Source organism: Oryctolagus cuniculus, chromosome 12 (assembly GCF_964237555.1).
Source record: "Oryctolagus cuniculus chromosome 12, mOryCun1.1, whole genome shotgun sequence".
NCBI classification, from domain to species: Eukaryota; Metazoa; Chordata; class Mammalia; order Lagomorpha; family Leporidae; genus Oryctolagus; species Oryctolagus cuniculus.
In genome coordinates, this window is record NC_091443.1 from 85,236,069 (window position 1) to 85,253,936 (window position 17,868).

A 17,868-nucleotide genomic window follows, 5' to 3' on the forward strand; every position below is an offset into this window, starting at 1 on the left:
TGAAAGAGAGGGGAAGGGAGGGAGGGAGGGAGGCGAGGGGAGAGAGAGAATCCTCCATCCGCTGGTTCACTCCCCGAATGCCCAAAACAGCCAGAGCTGGGCCAGGCAAAAGCCAAGAGCCAGAAGCTCAAATCTAGGCCTCCCACATGGATGGCAGGAACCCAACTACTTGAGCCGTCAGAACTTCTGCCTTCCAGAGTGCACACCAGTAGGAAGTAGATCAGAAGCGAAAGAACCAGGACTCCAACACAGACACTCTGATGTGGCAAGTGGGCATCCAAGCGGCATCTTAACCAAGCCGAACTCCTGCCTACCTCCTGTTTCTCTTACAGTCAAGACCCCAGGCTCCGGTGCAGTGTAACATGTGGAGGGTCTTCCAGTGATTAATACAGAACGTTCTTGATGCCCTTTATGGGTGAAGACTCAAAATTACCTGACATTTTTGAACCCCAAATGGTATGAAGAAATCCTTATATATTCCATACGGAACAAAACACTGTGTTGTCTCGAATATGTTTCACACAAATCAGTGCCTTGTCGGACCACATGTCATTGACTACAGTGCCCCAGCATCGCTCTGAAAGACATACGCTGTGAGATGGCAGCTACGTCGAAAAAGTTTTAATGCGGGATCTACACACTTGGGTGCTGTTGTGTGTAATGGCACCATTTGTTTCGCAAGTAAAAATCCGTAATTTCAAAGACGGCTCTGCAAGACAGGCCGCAACCATCCTGTACATGTCCACAGAAGCACGCTCGCCCTCTACATCAGAGGACAGCTGAACATCCCAACGCGGGCTCCTTGTTTTCTGGGACTCCAGCTGTGGCCACCCGTCTTCCGTATGAAAATTCTTCTGGATGGGACCTGTGGACAGCAGTAGATCTGTTCAAGAAATAAATTACAACACACCTAGGTTATACATAATTCAAATTGATGCTGTCGAAGACTGTAAGCTGAGAAAAACAAAGAAGCTACAAGATAACATCGTGTTAAGTGACCCATTTTCTGGAAGAAGAAAAGGTACACCTGGGCAAATACTCTGAGCATATACACTGAAACAATGCTGGCCAAGTTGACTTTGGATGGTTGGATTACAAACAACCCTAGTATTTTTCTCTGCTTATCTGAATTTTCTGGATTTTACCAAAATGAAAATGTGTTACTTCTACAGTGGAAACTTGTTCCCCTCAAGAAGTAGATACTTCTGGTAAGAAGGAGAGTGTGAATGAGCTAGATTTACTTTAAGTACACATTACATTTAAATAACCATAACTGGAGAAAGGATACCAAGACTAGGGTTGGTGCTATGGTGCGGCAGGTTAACACCCGGGCCTGAAGCGCCGGTATCCCATATGGGCGCTGGTTCAAGACCCGGCTGCTCCACTTTCAATCCAGCTCCCTGCTAACGCAGCTGGGAAAGCAGTAGAAGATGGCCCAAGAACTTGGGCCCCTGCACCAGTGTGGGAGACCCGGAAGAAATTCCTGGCTCCTGGCTTTGGATCGGCTCAGCTCCAGCCGTTACAGCCATCTGGGAAGTGAACTATCAGATGGAAGACACCTCTCTCTCTCTCTCTCTCTCTCTCTGCCTCTCCTCTCTGTATAACTCTGACTTTCAAAAAAAAAAAAAGACACCAAGACTGAGACTTTCTTCAATAGGATGAATATATTACAAGTTGCCATTCAGGAGCCTGGGTACTTGAGAAGGATCAATCTGCACAAAGACTTTGATGCCTGGGAAAGTCCACGAGTTTCCTGAAAGACCAAGAAGTGAAAATGTTGTCACCTGATAGCAGTGCCCTTACAGCTCAGATGTGGTTATGTGTGTAAAGCAAAACAGATAGAGGCTTGACGAGAAAGCACTGTACCTACATGGGAGGTGGGGGCAAAAGCCAGCGCTTTGTAGGAGAACCAGACCAGGAGTGCTACAGGGCAAGATCTGGGAACTGGTCTCGGGGTGTCTCGGTGGTGTGAGTCTGTGTGGAACAGAGCACCCAACACATGTGCTCCCCAGGAAGCAAACCAGTGTCCCCGGGGATGCGTGCATCAAGGGGAATGAAGGTGGGAGGAAGTTTACACCAAACGACACGTTCTTCTGACTTGGGTTATTTTGTTCCTTGTACCTTTAAAAGCAGTCAGTGTCATAGTTAATATGAAGTCAATGATTACTCCCAAGACCACTCGTTTGGAAAAACTCAAAAAACAGCTCAAATTGATCCAGATGAAACTCAACTTGGGAAAGCTCTTTGACCACCTCCAAATTTCTGATTCTGGTTTCAGCTTAGAGGCAAAGGGTGGAAGTTTTCCTTGTTCTTAGTTTCATATTCTCTCTCTCTCTCTCTCTCTCTCTCTCTCAGACACACACACACACACACACACACATACATTCTGGCCCTCCTCAATGGTTAAAGTTTTAAATTCTCAAAGAGAGATTAAATTGATAGGAAAGACTGAGAAAAATTCTGTATGACAAATTAGAGCTGAACACTGCTTAGAAAGTGCCATGAGTCTTGTGATTCATTAAAAAGAGCATTAGGGGCAGGGGCAAATGCCTAATGGTTCACTGACCTGTGTCCCGTGTTTGAGTCCCTGGGTTTGATATCTGGCTCCAGCTTCCTGCTAATGTAGACCCTGGGAGGGAGTGGTGATGGCTCAAAGTATTGGGTTCCTGTCCCTTGAGGGAGACCTGGGTTTCATTCCCGGCTCTAGGATTTGACCTTAGCCCAGCTTTAGCCATTGCAGGCACTTGGGGAATAAACCACTGGGTAGGAGCTCTCTCTCTCTCTCTCTCTCTCTCTCTCTGATCTCCTTCCATCCCACCTTAATAAGAGTATGTTGGAAGTTTTTTCAAATGACAGTTGTCAAATGGGGCTTTTCAGACACCAGAAAAAAGAGGCCCAGCAGCACCAGTCATTAAACCACAAGGACACAAAGAGCTAGCCTTAATGTAAACCAAACCAAGCAAAAACACACATAGCAAACCCTAACACACACTATGGACTTTAGTTAGTAACTGTCGCTCCCCCTCTTCGTGGAGGAACGACACTGAACCCTGCGCTGTTCTTTCATCTGCTCGGCCCTCCCCGGGTTTGCTGCTGGTTCTTCCCGGGTTGGCTACTATCCCTTCCACCTCCGTGGAAGGGCAGTTCCCCCTGGCCGCATTCCCCACTTCCGCAGGGGAGCGGCACACCGCCGGCCGGCTTTCTCGGGGGCTGCACGGGTTCCCTTAGATGTTCCCCATAGATGTTCCTGGTGCATGCCGTTTCTCTCCTCCTTTATGGTCCTCCTCCGCCAATCCCAACTCGGCCGCCCACACGCCGAGCACGCCGCTCTCCAATCAGGAGCAAGTCCTACAGTCCATCAGTTGAACTGGAGGCAGCTGTGCGGAAGCTGTTTACTTCTCCCCCAGCGCCACATTGTGGGAGAGCAGATGCACAGAATAAGTCCTAATTCGAGTAACTTAGTCTAGTCCGGATTGCTCCCCACAGATCCCCCTTTCTTTTTATTTTTTAGCGTTGATACACGCCTGTCTTCGGTGTCCCGCGGTACACACTCTGCTCTACTTGCTAGAGTTGCCACAGGCTCTTACAAGTCCTATCCATCAGGCAAAACCGAATCCGGGTCCTCTCTTCGCCATGTTGTGAGGAGGTTTTTAGGCGCTGATGCGTGCCTGTGTTCGGTGCCCTGCAGCGCATGCTCTGCTCTGCTAGAACTGCCTGCAGGTGTTTACAAAACCTATCAGGCAAACCGAATCCAAGCCTTCTCATTGCCTTTTTGTGGGGAGGCCTTACTGATGTTAATTCGTGCCTGTCTTCGGTGACCTGCGGCTCATACTCTGGTCGAGCTTTGCTGGCGCTTACCGCCTTAAATCAGGCAGACCGAATCCAAACCTCCTAATTGTTGCATTGTGGGGAAGCTTTACTGATGTTAATTCGTGCCTGTCTTCGGTGACCTGCGGCTAGCCGCCCAGGTGCTCATCGCCTCACTAATCGGGCAGACCGAATCCAAGCCTTCTAATTGGCATGTTGAGGGGAGGCCTTATTTTTCTCTATTTCTCTATCTCCAGGCATTCCTATTTCTCCCATTTTACTTCTATCTTCCAGCATTCCTATTTCTCTCACTTTACTTCTAAAACTTCTGTTTCTCTTATCCCCGCAGCTTCCTGGCGCCTCGCCCTGCCGGCAGGCTCCGCCCCGAGGCTATTTCTCCGAGGCTTTCCCGCGGAGCCGCTTCAGCCCACGTCTCTCATCTGCGCGGTTTCCCGGCTTTGCGCGGCTTGGCTTCACGCGCTCCGCGGTCTCCACGCTTAACCCTTTCGCGTCTGAACCACAGCCTACGCCAGCGTTCCCTATCTATTCACGCCCCGTGCTCTCTCTGCACGCGGCGGCTTCCGCGAGTAACACAGCATAGCTTGCGTCTCCACCACTAGCATTCAATCCAAGTTCCCCGGGCTAGCCTGGCGAATTCAACCCAGCGTACATCTCCGCCCCACGATTTGGCTTCCCGTCCTTTGCTCCCCGGGCTAATCAGACGGATCCCAATCTGGCTTGCGTCTCAGCTTCTGGTTTTAACTTTTCGCCCCCTATTCCCGGGCTAACTTGAGAATCCCAAAGTGGCTTTCGTTTCCGCCTTGGCCTGCCCCCCGCGGCTTCAATTTCCCTAACATTTTTCTCTACCCGGTATGTTTCCCTAAGTTTTCTTCCAACAATATTCCTCCCTCATTTCTCCTGGCCTCTCCCCACAGTCCGCGTCCGAGTCTGTTTGTTCTAGCTTTCACTTTCGCTTTCGACCTTAGAGATTCCTCCCAGCTTCCCCCCGTAGTCCGTATCTGAGTCTATGCCTAGGCTTTCAATAGCTTCTTCCGGCACCCTTTTCGTCTGGCTTTTCCCTAGGCTGTTTGCTAGTTTCTCTCTCCGATATTTTCCTGCTTCTTCCCGTTTCTTCCCTCCTAAGTTTCCTATCCGTCCTAGGTTTCCTATCCGAGTCACGGCACCATTATGTCGCTCCCCCTCTTCGTGGAGGAACGACACTGAACCCTGCGCTGTTCTTTCATCTGCTCGGCCCTCCCCGGGTTTGCTGCTGGTTCTTCCCGGGTTGGCTACTATCCCTTCCACCTCCGTGGAAGGGCAGTTCCCCCTGGCCGCATTCCCCACTTCCGCAGGGGAGCGGCACACCGCCAGCCGGCTTTCTCGGGGGCTGCACGGGTTCCCTTAGATGTTCCCCATAGATGTTCCTGGTGCATGCCGTTTCTCTCCTCCTTTATGGTCCTCCTCCGCCAATCCCAACTCGGCCGCCCACACGCCGAGCACGCCGCTCTCCAATCAGGAGCAAGTCCTACAGTTTATTGGTTGAACTGGAGGCAGCTGGGTAGAAGCTGTTTTCTCCTCTCCCAGCGCCATATTGTAGGAGAGCAGATGCATAGAATAAGTCTTAATTCCAGTAACTTAGTCTAGTCCGAGCTGCTCCCCACAGAGGAGAGCAGATGCATAGAATAAGTCCTAATTCGAGTAACTTAGTCTAGTCCGGATTGCTCCCCACAAGTAACAAGCTATCAACAGGGTTCCAAAAGCAGTAAATATTTTAGGCTTAAAATTGCAGGGGTGTTGGGGGTAGGGTGGGATTCCAGTCTACCCTAAAATATAGATAAGAGGCTCTCTTAGCCCCTCCCAAAACAACTGCACCCTTCCTAGGACTTACTTGCATCTTGATTCCATTTGGAGGGTGAGAAGCCTTGCCGTGTGCTCCTGGGGGGATCCGGGGTTCTCCTGGTGCAGACAAGACAACTGCATTCAAGTGCTGAAGATCAACTTGGGTGCTGGGCGAGTCAGTCCCATGGGGAGCGGCCTCAGAGTGCCTCAGAGTCTCGGGCCGTACACAGCGCCCGGTCAGCTTTTCTTCCTGACCTGAAGGGCTGCTGCCTGGCTGCTCTGGCCTTCCCTCCACACTCCAACGCTCCTTCTCCTCCGACACAAAGCCTGGCTCATTTATGCCATGCTGGGACGCTACCCATGTCCAGCTTTGATCTCACTTTCCTAGAGAATCCAAACCAGGAGCTTTGAGAATCTAAAAGGTCCCTTCCCTCACGTTACAGGTGAGCAAGCGGGCTCCCTGACGTAAGGTGACTTTTCTTCACGTCATTAGAGTTTTTAATCGTATGCTTTATGCTCGTCGCTCAGCCTCACAGTGAAGGCAACTAGATAATAGGGTGGCTGACCCATCCGCATCTGTCCAGGATTTTCACTTCAGTCCTAGTCTCCAATGTTCTGTTCAGTAGATGGGCCACATTTAGGAATTCACTCTCTAAGAGCTATTACAATGACTTCTGCAGACATGTTAAGAACCTTCTGGAAGCAACCTACTCCTGTTTACCAAATTCAAATTTCCACTCTGGAACAATGGCTTTCAGCTTTGTAGGGTCAAGTAGCCTCTCAAGGAAGCTCAGGACAGCTATGGGCCCTTCCCTCGCATACTGCCAGCGAAAGACAAAATGTTGCTCTGGCAACATGGCACCCAGCACCCAGCAGTAAAAGCCCCTGGTCTGACAGTCACAACGTCAGAGCGTGTGGCTCTGTGAGCATGGCGCATTACAGAAAGCCACAGACCACAGGACACGTTTAATCCTCACAACAACCCTGTGAGGTAGGTATCAAACCCCCCCCCCCTCGTTTCCCCAGGAGGAAACCACAACAGAGAAATCTGGACATGTGTGCAGGGGCGTCTGGCTTATAGAGGCGGTGCCAGGACTAGGGCACAGACTCCTCCTTCCCTGTCCAAAACACCTTCTTATTTAACATGTTCCATTTTGGGGGTCAAGTTTCCTTTGCTAGCTGCCCAGAGAAGAGCCAGCGTCAGGGCCGTCTTCACTGCAGCAGTGGAGAGGGGGCGAGGAGAGACCACCGACGGCAGCCCATCGTGCTACGTCTGCTGGTTCTCTCCAAGAGTGAGTCCCCAGGCAAGGATACCAGAAAGCGTGTCCTCAATGCTGCAGGCCCTGTGGGCCAGAGACTGCACGTGATTTAAACGAAAACCAAACAGAACCTGATGCCATCTGTGGCAAGATGCACAGTGTTGTCCTGTTTTCATTTTCGCCATTGCGCCGAGTTCTTTGGCCTTTGCCCAGAGAACGGTTGACAGGTAAGTGGAGGGACCCAAAAGCACCTAAGAAAAAGGCAAAATAGACCCTCCAAAGGGAAAACGGGAAAGCTGGAAAACCAACTTCCAAACCTCAGAAAAGATAGAAGACGCTGGAAAATTTGCACAACAGCCAAACACCTCTAGAAGGGAAAGGCAGCGTGGGAGCCCATGACCAGCCCAACACCAGAGATTCCAGATTTCCAGGAAGTCGAAGACTACATTCCTGATGGCTTAGAACATTCTTTGGCAGCTTGCTGGAGGAAACAGTCGTGGGGAGCCTCTGTGACTTTATGCCTGTGTTTCTGAGACGGTGGAGCTGGGCTAGAGCAGGAGAAATCCAGGGTTGTCTGGGGCCTGCGGCAACCACGTGCAGGTTTTCAGGGGCCCATGACAAAGGACGACGCAATGGGCACACTGTTTTAGTGAGGAGGGCCACCCCACTCAAAGCACCAGCCCTCGTTCCACGACCGCCTGCTGCGGGCATTCTTCAAAATCTTCTCCATGGATAGGTTGCCTATGGATTAGGGGTCTATCCAGCCAATGCCTTGGCTCCAGTTTCCTCTGGGCTCTGGGCTGCAAGGCCTTAAGCCCCTCCCACCCAGCATCAAGAACAAATACCTTCACCGGTGGAGAAAGGACTCCCAGACCCAACCCTAAACCAGCAACCTTGCTTCCCCAGGCTCTGCAGACTCAATGCTTTTTCAGTGCCTGCTCTACAACCCCAAGCCCTGATCATTAACAAACCTGACCCCCTCACAAGGCCCACATTCTCGGGGACCCTGCATCAAAGTGTTTTTTTTTTTTTTTTTTTGCTTTGTTTTTCTTTAAAGCCAGCACAATAGCACCTCCCTCAAGGTGGCTCTCATCCAGAAGAGAAAATCTAGGAGGTTTTTGTTGTGCCCCCTCCCCAGAGCCAGAAAAAGACCTTTAACCCAAAGATCAAATACAATTAAGAGGTGGGGTGTTTGGTCCTTGCCTTTGCTGGGCTTCAGGGACCCATAAATCAGAAACTAAGTTCTTTTTTTTTCTTCTTTTTTAATCACTTGGAGATAAAAGTCCTTCTTTGTGTTAGGTTATTTTCCAAATTTCTCATAACTTCTTTTTCCTCCCTTTTGCATGCAGCATGAGGGCCAAGACAGGACCCAACATGAGTTGCAAGCTAAAACTACAAATGGCGCATAAAGGTAAGGAGACAGGGTAGCATTATCCCTGACATTGTAGTTATGGGTATCACACGGGGGGCACAGGAACCCTCCCACCCCAGACCTACCTCCCACTCCTGCCCAGTACCCATCCACCAGGCCCCGTCACCACCCAGAGAGAAGCCGCAAGAAGCGGCAGAATCCTTAGCCTGCACATGTCAGCTGGTCTTCTATCCTCAGCTGAATAGCCATTCAGAAGAAAACTTCTGAACCCAGTCTCCACGTTTCTCAGCCCTCTCCTTCCCTACACACTGAAAACAGAGGCCTTGCACACTCATCTCTCACCCTGCCCCCATGCCCTGTGTGGTCACTCTCGACACCAGGGGTGACGCCCCCACTCTGCTCCCTTCCAGCACAGGGGCGCCACTCCTTAGCACATTTTATCCTCAATACCCAGCTACTCGGCATAGAAGAGACCCTCAGAGTTTGTCGGGAGGAAAGGAAGAACGCAGAGGGAGGGGAAGGAAGCATCATCGTTCCTGTCTCTGTCTCTGATTTTCTGAAAAGTTTCTGCCACTGCCTTCCCTCGGGTTGGCCTTTCCTCCATGTTCATTTTTCTCAAAACTAGATCATCTGCGCCCTGATCTCCCTCTGTCTTCGCTGCCTTTTGTATTCTCTGGCTGTAATCTCATCTTGGTATCTGCTTTGCTTCCTCCTCCCCTTGGGTCAACTCTGCCTCTTCTAATTTTTTACTTTGCAGTGAGAATCAGACACTCCATACCCCACCCGGACCCATCACCAGAGGTCAAGGGGAGGGGAAGGAGGGGCAACAGCAGAGGAACAACCCGGGGGGGCCTGCACACAAAAGCAGCCCGCTACCTGACACTTTGCTTTACTTAATCCCAAAAGGTGACCCCTTGTTCTATTCTCTGATTTCTTCAGAGTGACCCCAAAAGCTCTTCCAGTTACCATCAACCTAGGAACTGGCCCTTGCAAGAGTTTCATGGGGGGCGCGAGGAGTGCTTTGTCTTTGAGCATGTTGCTCCAATAGGCCTCCTGCAGGCCCCACTTTGACAGCAAAGTCTTCCCAAATAGCACTTCAAGGCTGGAAGAGCCCAAGACTGCAACACCCCTACCACGCTCCTCAATTTCTGATCAGAATCCCACCTCCCATAGAGCTGGCCGCTGCGGGAGCTTCTCTCTTCCAGCCCCCAACCTGCCGGGTGCCACAAGTTCTTCATCTCCCCTGATCTCTCCTAAGTAAAGAGGCAATGACATGGCTTCGGAGGCCTAAGCCCTCAACACCAGGTTCCTAACTGGAATTCAGCACTCTCTGCCATGTAGTCCTGGAGAACAGAGAGGGCAGAGTGGGGGGCAAACGGCACTTGTTCCTTTCTTCTTGCATTCTGGTGATGCTAAAATGGATGAGAGGGCTGAGAGAGAAATGAAGCAAATTGACAAGAGCGACTTCCTCACTTCCCATGGCGGGTGGGTGGGTCGCTGACTGACAGACCCTACATTCAGGGTCCTCACACGCATGACAAGGAAACCAGCAGGCCAGGGAGAGTCCATCCACAATGGCCTAACAGCAGATTCCATGTGCTGTTCCTAGCCTCAGAGCCCTGTGAGCCCGAGCCCACACTCCCCAGAGGCTGGTCAGCCTCACAAGGCTGAACCCCAAATCCACAACAGCTCTGGAGAATTACACCTGAATCGCTGTTTATCTCTGCAATATTGCTTCTGTCCCCCAGGACTGGTGGTTCTAACCACGTACTCCATCTGGAGAAAGGATGGGGCAGCTTCCGATTCAGCTCAGGTGTAAGGTGTTTTATCCTCTTCTTAATTTGGGTTCCCAAAAACTGTGGGTAAGTCTCCCACCACCACCATGGATGCAAATCTGCACCGAGAGGGCGGACCTGCTTTAAAAGGGGCTTTAAGGACACCCCCCCACACCAGGATCCTAGCAGAGTCCCTTCCTCCCACTTCCTTTTCCCTGTTTATCAGAACCCATATCACACGTCTAGCCTCGGGAAAGATACTTCTTTCCCCCCACCCCACCATGTCCATACTCAAATCCCGTCTGATATCATTTTAGGGTCCTGGGTTTTTAGGGACCATGGCTAATGTCTGCTTTATAAACTTCAGAACCCACAAGCCAGAGTGCCTCCCCCTCTGGTTTAATACCATGTTTCACCGCTAAGGGACTCCCTCCAGGGACATCGCTGTGATTGAAAAGTCACTTGGGGGATTATGTTCCTTCCTGTCTAGTAAGGAGAGTAAGAAAACCACATCGTTGTATCCTAAGAGATGAGAGAACCAGAGGGCTTTGATAGTACACAGGAATAGAAGCAAGGTGGTTAAAAACCAACCCGAGGCTCTTCTGACTAAGCGCAGCAGCAGCCTGTACCTCGGGGACAGGGGCTGGGGTCCCCGGGCAGCTCCACCTCATTCTAGGGTTCACCAAGTTGAAAAAGAGTAGAAAGCCTGTCTGCTCTCTTCTGGAAGTCAGAAAATCCGGCTAAAAACCCTCCTCTTTGAGCCTAAGAGGGCTGGCCGGTCCCCCCACCCAACCCCGACCCCCGCCCCGGGCGCAGGGTTCATGGGCGCAACCACAAGCTGCACCCAACTTAGAACCCGCTGGATCGACACTCTTCCCACGGCGGGATCTGAAATTCTCCGGAGGAGCCTCCGAAAAGGGCCATCGCCGCAGCGGGTCGCTTCGTCTGACAAGGCGCGTGGCGGAGAGACCGCATCTCACCCTACAGACCGAAGCTTCCCCTAAGGCCACGGTCACCACAAGAATATATGATTCTGCTACAGTTCAAGATCTCCACAATAGTGGAGGGTGCGGGGTCTCCGGGCCGGCAGAGCTCCCCCGGGGAGGCGCCTGCCCGCGGGGAGGGGCCCGAGCATTAACTGAAGGTGGCTGGCGCGCCCGGGCCAACGTTCCCAACGGCAGCCGCTCGCCCTCGCGCAGCCGCCAGGAGCTTCCGGGTGACCCGCCCGTCTCTCAGCGCCACCCCGGGGCGCGCCTGTTTTCATGGGCGGAGCACCCAGCCCCTCCGTGTCGTCCTGGCGCGGTGGCCTCTTGCCGCACCCCCGCCCCGCACCCCCGCCTGGCCGGTGGCAGCCCTGGCTCTGGCCTGCCTGAGGGTCCTCCCCGCACACGCACCAACCTGGGTGCATGGGGTGCCCCCATTCGCTCCCGGCTACTCCAGGGGAGAAGACCGCCCTCACCCTCGTCCCCTTTCCCGGGACTGTTGGACAGTCTCCCGCTCTCCCGGGTCACAGCGGGGGTCGGCGCCATCGCGTGGAGGAATTGCCAGTTCTGAGGCATTCGGGGCATCCGTGCTCCTGTCTCTTGTCCTAGACAGGTCCTTTGCAGGTCTTTTCTGGCATCTTCCATGCAGCTCTTCTACCACCCTCTGCCAGCCTCATTAAGCTGGTGTGCTTGGTGCTGAGATACCTTAATGTGTTGAATCTCATTACAGCTTTGATGATCAAATATCCACCAGCTTACTTACGTAACAAAGTTAGTGTGGTTTTCTGAGTAACCCGTTGATTTAAGATGTGGACCCAACACCTGGATACTACAAAACCCAAGCTCCTTAGAGTTAAATGTTAATAGATTTATAGCCTCCCCAATGCAACAGGGAAGCTTGGTTAAGTCTTTGCCTTGGAAGAGCTGAGTCTAATTGGGAAGGCAGCCAATGCAGTCCAGGTGAGGGCAGTAGTGGAAACGCCTGGAGGTGGACACCGGAGACACCAGGTCAGAGGTGTCCTCCTGGGGAGGCTGTGCCAGGCTGGAGAATGAGCAGGACTGGGTGGAACAGGGGTCTTGGGGTGGTGAGGGGACCACGTCTGCTCTAGAGGGTAGAGCACACTTATGGGGAAGAAGTGTCAGTTCCTTAACAGCTGTAGCCTTCAGGCCAGATTGAAGCTTGAATAGTAGTTTTTAAAAATGGAAACCAAAAAAAGAGACCCCCCCCACACCCCGGCATCATAAGCTCCTGCTTCCCTCTTGGCACTCTAAAAGAGACAGATACATATATACAAGAAGTCCACAAATACAGAGCAGGACACATAGAACAAGTGAGAAATGATATTCCAGAGGTGAGCTCACAGTGGGAAAAGCAGACAAGGGGCAGAGGAAAACAAACGGCTACAGCAGCAAAAACGGAAACAGAGGGATGTGAGTGAAGAACAAACTGGCCGGGAGAGCAAAAGCAGAGAGGAGAGCCACGAGAGACGAAGCGAGAGGGCACAGTAGGGGCATCAGAGCCCCCCAAGAGGCCAGAGACAGGGAGAGGTTCAGGCCAGAAGGCTCAGGGTGGGTGATGGTCCTGGATATTCAGAGCGGGCAATTGACATCCTACCCAAGCCTGATTGGGCCCAGGTTTTGCCTCTCTTAGAAAGTGCCCCTGGCTGTAGGTGGCACCTCTTTTCCACGTTGGCACAAGGGCCTGCTTTGCAGTAAGGAAGTCTCTCTGGGGTGTGATCCTTTGCAGAGAAACCCCCTCTATCAGATACCCACCGTCACCTTGCGCTTCTTCTCCCTTCCAAATGCCTGTCTTTGTGATGGGATCTGATCACTTGGAGTAGGAGGGTGAAACAGGCTGATGGGAGCCCAAAGTCTTCCAGGGATTTTGATTTGAGTAGGGGGCCGTCCATTGGATAGAAAGCAGGCTCGAATTTTACTTGTAGAAGAGGGTCTTCCTGGCTCAAGGTAGCTCTTTGAAGACGGGAGAAACTTAGTTGCAAGCCCACTTCTGGTGCGCTTCATTAGAGAGTATATTCCTCTTTAATTGGGCCTCCTATCGACCCTTCCCATGAAGACATTTGAAAAGTGTTAGCAAGCGTGGCTGTTTTAGACCAACAGAGCGTGGCTGGGTGGGGCTGGTGTTCAGGCTGAAAGCCCTTCTCAGATCCTGCTCTTTAAAAACTCCTACCATGGCCTCAGACGGTAGCCAATCAAGTGCCCCAGGGCCTGGGGACAGTTACTGGTCAGGTGACAGAGATTGGCTCTTACCTGTGCCATAGGTTTTGGAAAGAGCTTGGAACAAAAATGGCACCAGGGACCACATGAGTAGTTGCTCCCTGGCCAGGAGTGAAAGGAGAACCCTGAGCTGTTTGGCTGACCTGGGATTTGGCTGACCAAGGCTGGATGGACTGGGGGTGGTGGGGTGTGGGAGGGCCCTGTGAGAGCTGGAGACAGGAGCAGGGGAAGGTTGCCCCCAACTAACCAGAGAGTCCTAGGAGCAGATGTTTCTGGAACTCTTTGAAGTCAGCGCCATAGGTTATAAGCTTGCTCAGAGCCTGGAATATAATTAGATGCTTGTGAAACGTTTGCAGAATGAATGCATGAATAAATGGAGGTGGCTGAGGACAGCATCTCTCTAGAGGCCTCCCTGATTAGCAAGAATCCATTCTCAAATCACCTGAAAGGATGGCAAATCATCCTGAGGTTAGACAAGCTTGAAGACTGAATTGTTTCAAGGCTGATTTAAATTCACACGCACAGGCCAGCACCATGGCTCAATAGGCTAATCCTCTGCCTTGCAGCGCTGGCACACCGGATTCTAGTCCCAGTCAGGGCGCCAGATTCTGTCCCGGTTGCCCCTCTTTCAGGCCAGCTCTCTGCTATGGCCCGGGAGTGCAGTGGAGTATGGCCCAAGTGCTTGGGCCCTGCACCCCATGGGAGACCAGGATAAGCACCTGGCTCCTGCCTTCGGATGCGTCGATGCGTCGATGTGCGATGAGTCGGCCGCAGCACACCAGCTGCGGCGGCCACTGGAGGGTGAACCAACGGCAAAAGGAAGACCTTCCTCTCTGTCTCTCTCTCTCACTGTCCACTCTGCCTGTCAAAATAAATAAATAAATAAATAAATTCACACGCACAAGGCTCTCGGGAGGGTTTTCCACACAGTGAGCTCTGGAGGTGGCTCAGCCAAAGCCCAGGGACTCAGCTCCCGTGCCGGAGGCCACTGACGGGAGCAGGGTCACCTTCCATTTCCCTGCCTATCCTGGAGGGATAACTGTTGGTCCACCTAGTGGGACAAAGGGGCTGGGCGATGATAGTGCTGCCATCGTGGCCTTTATCATGGAATCTGCACCTCAGGACAAATTGTCAGCCACTCACTCACCTAAAATCAGGCAAGGAGCCACTGGCAATTAAATGCAGGGAAACTTGACTGAAATGTGACTACTCTGGCTTTTTTTTTTTTTTTAAATGAATGTTTGGGTTTAGGAGTTGGGATTTTCCCCCAAAGATACCAATCTTCTAAGAATTCAGGAGTTTTTGATGGGCCAAAATAAGGTCTTAGGAGAAAAAATATAGGGAAAGGAACAGGAAGTCACCGTGATTTGGCCCTATCCATATGGGTTTGGGATTAGGGTCAGAAGCAGAATGCTTGGTGGGCTTGAACTGAGAGGCATAGAGCTGGTAGTGTCCCACTCAGCAGTTGGGATCCCTGGAAATATTTCATCCTCCTTCTCCTACTGAAGGAACTTGGGGAAACCTCAGTGTACCTAGCCTGGAGAGAAATCTTTTGAGTGTCCCTTCTGAAATGTTTTATGACTTATCCTAGGCAAGTCGAAGCGTTTCTCTCTTTCATGGGAAATTCACACCTGAATCATGGAAGGCAACTTCACTCTTTGTGAGGAGCTTTCTGTCTCAGAATTTGCCCCCAGCCCACATGCACAGCGGGGAGGTTTAGCTACAGATCTCTAATCCTAGGTTTGTGCACTCTCCTAGAACCTCCTCCCCTGTGTTGAGGGGATTGTGACCCTTGACTGGGCTCAGAGAGATCCCTGGCTAGACTTAGCCCAAGTTCTTGTCCTCCTGAGAGCAGGAATACAACTGGGAGATGCAGAGAGAGGTGAGCAGGAAAGCAGAATTTATTGAAAGGTGAAGGGATAGTATAGCTCAGACACGAGTGCAGGCGACCTTACGGAAGAGAATGCCCACCGTCCCTCGTCTCTTTAGAGGATGAGGGGATGGTGCTCAAGTCACAGCCTGATTGAATGTTCAAAGGAGGCAGGGACCGGGGTGGGGCTGCTGTGCATGTGGTGGTCTCCAGGGAAAAAAAAAATCACAGCTTCTGGTGCATGATGGGAAGTGAGGCTTAGCTGTGTGTTGGGGAGGTGGTGTGCTGAGATTCTAGCCATGTTGAATCAGCGCAATAGGTCATGAGATTTGAGAAGTCCATATGGCTTGGGTGCTGATCATTCTTAACCCCTCGCCACTCAGTAGCTACCTGCCTACCCAATCATTTCTCCTCTACGAGATTTTCATTCCTTCATCTTTATGGGAGGGGAGAAAGGAAGGTCCATCTTTTGTAACTTCTTTATGCGGTATCAGGCTGTCTTCCCTGCCCAGCCAGGTTACAAAAATCCCTTGCTAACTGACCTAGAGATTTTGTCTGAGGAGCTAGGGCTTTGTCATTGGCTGTTGGCAATGACTGGAGTCTCTGCATGACCATCATTTTTGCGTGAGACTGTTGAATTTTGTAAAAGTTATCTTTGACAGGATGAGCACCCTTGGGCCAAAAAGAAGGAACAAGGATAGGAGCCATGTCAGAGGAGGGAGAGCACTTTTCACCGCTTCGCAGATGGTGATAGCTGAGGGATTCCCCCTACCAAAATTGTGGAGCCACTTGACGTGATCTCAAATCCTTTTGATATCTTTTTCCATGAGCCCACGGTTGTCAGTGTAACTTCACGCATTCTGCCTTGTCCTGCCAGTAGGCAATCAGGGGCTAGTCAGTTGTCCATGTCCTCTTTAGCTAGGGAATCTACAGAATCGTGTCATCACCGAAGGGCCTGCCCCTCGTTAAAGCAGTTTCCCAAGAGAAGGGGAGAAAAAGTTGGAAAAATGTGAGCACTGGCAAGCACAACAGCCCTACTGCTTATCCTTTTGCTTTCTGAAAATGTCCCTGGAATCCTCAACTGGCTCGCATGAGTAAGCAGAATTGTCCTCTGGGTGCACCGGTGAAGACTACAAGCCTGGGGGTTTAATTCTTGACAGTTGTACCAGCCGAAAATTCCTTTAGGAGCACCAGGATACGCTTAGATCCAGGACTTGTGGAGATGCTCTGTTTTGGACTTCAGCAGGGAGGTCATGCAAACGGGGACTTGCATCATGGGACTTACTGGCACCTTGCCAAAAGATTTCAACTTAGAAGGGAAGAGCCCAGGGAACAGGACAAATCACTGCCAAGGGAAGAAGTGGGACACTCGGGCACCCCCACCACCACCCAGTGGTGAGAGATGAGAATACCTCAGGCCTGTCAAACCAGAGGCAAAGTAAATTTTGGGGAGTGAGGCTTACCCTCGACTCCCGTGATGACACAGCCGCCTGAGTTCCTGGGCTCCCATCAGCTGACAGCAAATCCATTTCCAACCCCTCATTTTACATCAAGGACAGGTGATGGGTGGGCTTCTCAGGTCAGGTAATTTCCTGTACCAATAACCCAGCTTCCCACACCCCAGTCAATCTCTCTTGGGTGCCCCCTGGGTTGGCCTTGGGGTCTCGGGGTGCTGGTGACAGTGAAATCGGAAAAGACCCCCTAAAATTTACCCTGAAATGTGGCCCTTTAAAGTTCCCTAGAAATGCTATCCGGGGAGCCACATGTGCTACCGGAATTTGGGGTGCCTTACGATTTCACCACGGGCTTATTACCAAATCCTCAATATTAATAAGCCCGAGAGGGTTCTTGCCTAGTATTTAGAGAAGAATTCTAAATACCAGCACAGATAAACGAGGCAGCATGGTACGTTTTAAGCTTTTATTTAGTGAGAAAGATGCATAGGAGAGTGAAAGCTTTATTTAGGGGAGAGAGGTGAATGGGGGTTCATACCGAGCACCAGGAACCAGCCATGTGGATGAGCATCTAGGCCAGGAAGCCTAGAGCACATGGCCCGAAGGCCATGCGCCCTGGAGGCGCAGGGCTACAGCAAGCCCTGTCCTGGTGAGAGGCCAGGGAAGAAGAGCAGGGGCCCTGGGCACACTGTGCCCTAGGCTTTTAACCCACTCCAAAGGGGAGTGGTTAATTAACCTGATTGGCTGGTGGGCACCCCAGAGTGGCCAGGTAGGGGAATGAGGCCACACAGAGGCATGGCAAAGGCATCAGGTAGGAGCATGAGGTCACACAGGGGCGTGGTCTTCCAGTTCACAAAGCTGATCAATTTTAACCTGTATGCCTGCCTACTTAATTCCCCCCTCAAAGACTCCAGACGTTAATCTTAAGGGGTTGTTGATGGGCATCGAGTCTCCATCTTCTATAGCTACTTCCTGCTGATTAGGGATGCAGACCCTGCCTGTTCTCGGTCTGGAAGTCTCTGCCTATTTCATCTAATGAGTTCACTTCATGAGCCAGAGCTCTTTCAGTCATTCTCAGTGTCTCCTGCATGGTCATCATTTTTCTCAGGAGCTGCTGGGTTCTACTGGGCTCTTTTAGATATAAATGAAGGTCCATTGTCACTCTGGAGTGACCGTGGGAGTCCAAAGTGTGGCACGATGTCTTTCAACAAGGCTTTAAGCACCTCGTGAGCTTTCTCCGTTTGGGTCGAAAAGGCTTCTATCCATCCTGTAAA

The 17,868-nt window shown here is 51.4% G+C and overlaps 1 long non-coding RNA gene across 1 annotated transcript; it reads right to left on the reverse strand.

Annotated features, from left to right (window-relative positions):
- Positions 1-606: 606 nt before the first annotated feature.
- LOC103351089 (uncharacterized) lies at positions 607-13,419 on the reverse strand. Its single transcript, XR_011380928.1, has 2 exons — positions 5,696-13,419; positions 607-865 (listed from the first exon to the last, which is right to left on the reverse strand). It is a non-coding gene; the product is annotated as an uncharacterized lncRNA (long non-coding RNA).
- Positions 13,420-17,868: the final 4,449 nt, after the last annotated feature.